The following is a 4,946-nucleotide window of genomic DNA, read 5'->3' as shown; positions in this document are numbered from 1 at the left end:
CTCCATCATTTACTTACTTAGGTTTAAGTTGGTAAGGACCGGGAATGAATTGTCGTGGCAAGTTCTAGAGTCGTAAGAACCAAGCGGCTATTCACACAAGAAACGAAAAATGGGCATTTAGTCTAAAGATGTAAATTTGTATACTCAATAAAGGCTCAAAACTCACTTTTTATGGGAATGAGTTTTTCTATGTGATCTAGTATATATAATCAAATTTTAACTAAGCTTGTCATGCCGTTTCGTAATTTTCATATGTTGGTTCTTTTTATCACGACGCTATTGGTTGTAAACTTGTAAAAATATAACCTTATTAATCTTAGAATTCCCAACTTAAATTTTAGAAAAGTAAAAAAAATGAAAAATTTTGAAAAAATTTGGGGTGTTTAGCGGTTCCAATAGAGTTTTGTGTAAGGCTTGTTATTAGGACTTGCAAAATTTCAAGGTTTTAGCACCACCCCTCCCCCACTTAAATTACACATTGTCCTCAATGTGTCCCAAAACTAAATTTTTAGGTTGATTGAATGTGTAACATGGTGTTTAAAAGCAAAAATTAATGTTACTGGCAGTCTGGACACGGCCCCGTGGGGACTGGACACGGCCCCGTGTTCAGGTGCTAGTAACGAAAATTAAAGAAAAGAAACAGAAGCCTGGACACGGGGGCGTGTCTGGTGAACACGGCCCGTGTCCAGTTACCTGAACTGGGCATTTTTCTGCAGGGGGTGTAGTACGGGGCCGTGTTGGTTGGACACGGCCCGTGTTGAACCTTCTGTATCGGAGAAATTGATGTCGGGTTGCCTTATTCTTGTGCATGGGGCCATGTTTCTCGTTTCCCTTTTCCTCCTTTACCACCATGAGTGTGTTTTATTTATTATGAACCATCCAATCCTTAAAACCATCATTCCATTAAAACCATAGAGAGAGATCTTACATAGTCCTAAATTTATATTAAGTTAAATAAGAAGATAAAGAAGCATTAAACCATGGAGTTCTAGCCTACACATTATTTTAGTTAGCAAAATTTCCAAGAAGCTAGTAGTCTTGGTTAGATATGGCCTTATAGAACTCCTTCTTCTGGGTGTGGTTTTCCTCATATGTCGGCGAGCCACTCCTCCACCTCCCTTGGAAGGAGAAAAGAGGGCTCATTAGCGTCAGTTTCAGGAGTTGCGATTTCCACCGGGATCTCTTGTTGGTGCTCCATGGGAGGTTCCGCCGGAAAGTCATCCCACCCAGTAGGGTTGTTAACTCCGAGTGCCAAGTTCCAATCATGTTGAGGGAGGACCGGTTCCGTTGGGGGTGTCACAAGAATATTTAACCTCTGGTGCAAGAGGTTAATCTCTTGGAAGCTATTCTCGAGGCCCACCGTAAGATCGTTAATACGGTCGATTAAGACCTCCTCTACTGACGTCATTTCGTCGAGAGCCTCCCTTAATGCTATCACATAATGCACAAGTGTAGCTTCAATGGAGGGCCTCCTTCCTCTTCGATTGTCTGATGAATGCACGGAAGATGTTTCGCTGTTTTCACTTGACATTCTACGAAAAACAAATTAAAGATAGTTTATTTATTGAGACAGTAGTCCGGACACGGCCCCGTGCTCAATGAGCACGGCCCCGTGTCCATCTTTCTGCAGAGTTTTGGAGCAGGGAAACTTGAAGTTTTAAGTCATTTTTTGAACTTGTGGGGTCTTTGTAAACATTAGTAACTTAAAACAATGTTATAAAACATATTTTTACTAAGATTCCCTGATCAAAACTCTTCAACCCCTACAACAAAGCTTGAAAAATTCAAACTTTAATGGAGGTTCTTGGAGAAAGATGAAGAAGAAGGAAATGGTTAAGAGAGGAAAGGACAAGATGGGTTGTTGGAACCTTTTTTTAGAACTTACCTAGGATAGTTGAGAGAAGATTCCTTCAAATCTCTGTCCCAAGCTGGTCTAAATGTGCAGAATTCTTGGCTGCATTTATAGAAAACGACAGCATCCTGGACACGGCCTCGTGTTCAGTGGACACGGCCCCGTGTGCAGATAGAATTCTGACACAGTTTGTCCATATTCTGACGTAAGGATCAGAAGGGAATCTTTTGGTGGGCACGGGGGTGTGTTGGCTGGACACGGCCCCGTGTCGAGAGACTGTTTTTATGAAGTTTGTCTAGCCAAAAATTTTTAAGGAACTTAGTAGTATCAGGTGGCTCCTGACTGGTTGGGACAACCCCAAAGTGCCTGAGATACCTTAATTGTCCTAGACTAAGGCGAGAAAGCAAGAGGTTGTCGGTTAGGGTAATTCCTATTTTCATTCTAGGTGGACAAGTCCAACCCTTTTCCGGGCTCTCGTTAAAGAAGGTGTATGCCGAATCGCTTAGGTCTATGTATGCACCGAACGAAGTCGATGGAGAGTCCTTCACGGCACAATCGGCACAGGGACGACTATCGTCCAACTCTTCGCTAGGTATGAAGGTATTTTTGGGAGCAACGAGGTTGTCGGAATGCGATCCCAACATTTCTTCATGGTCATCGTCTTGGGGCGGATCAATGAAATCCTTCCTAAGCTCTTTTGACCAATTTAGAATTAGCTCTTCTAGTTGAAATAACTCGTCAAGGAGCATTTCCCCTAGAATATCCGGCTGGGCGCATTCGAGGGAGAGATAGTGATTGTTTTTACTTTCGCCCCTCTTAAGGTTATAAGGAATCGGTGGGTCTATGTAGTGGGGCCTATAATTTAGAAAGTAACATTTTACTTCTTCATGTTCGCCTCCACATAATTGACACCACGTACCATAAGAGTGCCGAAAGTAAAAAGAATTACTATCACTCATGTTTATGTCAGAAATTACCAACCGCCCGGATCTAACGGTTCTGTTTTCAGTAAGTGAATCTTGGGCACGGTGGCGTGTTGAGTGAGCACGGCCCCGTGTTCAGCTTACTGTCTGACTTAAAACAGGATTGCCAGTTCCAATTATTGAGCACGGGGGCGTGTTCAGCGGGCACGGCCCGTGCTGAGCTCTGTAGAAGCTGAAAAACTAAGAAAATCCTAAAAATTAAAAAGAAAAAAATAAAAAGATGATTAGGCCGTTTATTCCTAACTTTCTTAAAATCCTTGTGTCCCCGGCAACGGCGCCAAAAACTTGATGCGTGTGTAGTGTAACATAATTTAGATGTATATTTTAAGCCCTTTTTACATTTTAGCCAAGTTTTAAATTTATAAAACACGATATTTACTAACACTAAACACACATATGGGCAAGTGCACCCATCGTGGACGTAGTATAGTGTTGGTAAGATACCGAGGTCGTCCAAGGACACAAGAGCTTTTAGTACCGGTTTATCCTCAACGTCTAATCAAATCAAAATGTTAGAAAAGGTTTTTAAACTAAGAAAATAAAAACTAACTAAATGCTGAAAAATAAAAATAAAATAAAAACAGATAGACAAGATGAATCACTTGGATCCGACTCGTGTATTAGTATAACCTTTGATTATTTTCGCACTTTTGCACTTGTTTAAGAGATTATCTTAGTTATTGTAGTAGGCCCCTCTTTTGAAGGCGACGTTACCCTCAACCCAGTAGTTTGAGTCAGCAAGGATACAATCCTAAAGGGTTGGATTATTGGAAGATAATGAATTAAGTTATTAATGCAAATTATGGTAGGCCCCGCTTTTGGCGGTGACGTTACCCTCGACTAAGTAGTCTGAGTCAGTAGGGATACAGTCCTAAATAGCCGGGTTATAGTATTAATAGTAGTTAACTTATGAGGGGGTCAAAGAGTTTGGATCCCCGCCATCCAATACCTATGGGCATTGAAGGAGATCCTACTAAATTTGACCCAGGTCCCTTGCAGGACCTCTAAACGCTGAACAAGGGCAAGACCTTTACCAAACCGTTCCCTTAACCCCCGACCAGGTAGCCAACATACCTCCATATAGACCGTAGAGATATGAATGGTGAAAATCTTTTATTTTATATAGACAGTAAAATAATGCCAAGACACCACAGACAAACGATAAGGAAAGATCACCTTCAACATAAGCAACTAGTTATTAAAGTCATTAATACAAAACCAAATAAAAAGTGCAGAAGATTAAAAATAAAAAGTATTATACTAAATACTTGTCTTCACCAAGTGATGTAAGAGACTTAGGCAAACATGGCCTTGATTGTCAAGAACTCTTACGATCAATCTTGGATCCCGAGACGACTCACACACTCTATGATGGACAATGGATAATGGTGGTGGATGATGGTGTTGTGGTGGTGGTGGGTGGTGGATGAAGTGTGAGAGAGGTGGTGTGCCAAGGGATGAGTTGCAATGAAACCAAGCACTCCTATTTATAGGCTGAACAGAAGGCTGGGCACGGCCCTGTGTCCGCTGGACACACCCCCGTGCCTGTCTGACACTATCTCTCCTCATTAATTGTAATTCACAATTACAATTAATGCACCTGCTGTACTTTCGCCACACCCCCGTGTTCACTGGACACGGCCCCGTGGTGGGCAATAGAAGCTTCTATAGGTTTGTCTTTTCTGCTGCTTCTTGGGCACGGTCCCGTGCTGGCTGAGCACGGGGCGTGTTCAGTCTTCTGTCTTCTCTATTTTGCTTGGGAGGATGCTGTTGAGGGGTCGGGCAATCCACTTATGTTCCTTTTCTTGTATTTATGTTAGATTTAGCTGTCTTTTTGCTTCTTTTGTGAATTTGAGCTCATTTAATCCTAAAAATACAAAAGGAAGACAAAAGCACTCTTTTTCCAACATTAGTACTTAAAAAGGGTTAGTTTTATGCCTTATTTGATGTAATTTATATGTTGCATTTTACACACATCACGAACCATGGAAGAAGAATTCTACAACGCGTTCGCTACTCCGATTTCTGTAACTCAGCAGACGATGTTGGAAAACGAAACGTGCACTATGCAGAAACCGCCCAAACTCATGAACATAGAGGAGTATAAGGGT

Source organism: Helianthus annuus, chromosome 14, assembly GCF_002127325.2.
Source record: "Helianthus annuus cultivar XRQ/B chromosome 14, HanXRQr2.0-SUNRISE, whole genome shotgun sequence".
In the NCBI taxonomy this organism is placed as follows: domain Eukaryota; kingdom Viridiplantae; phylum Streptophyta; class Magnoliopsida; order Asterales; family Asteraceae; genus Helianthus; species Helianthus annuus.
Note: the sequence above shows the minus strand (reverse complement) of the source record.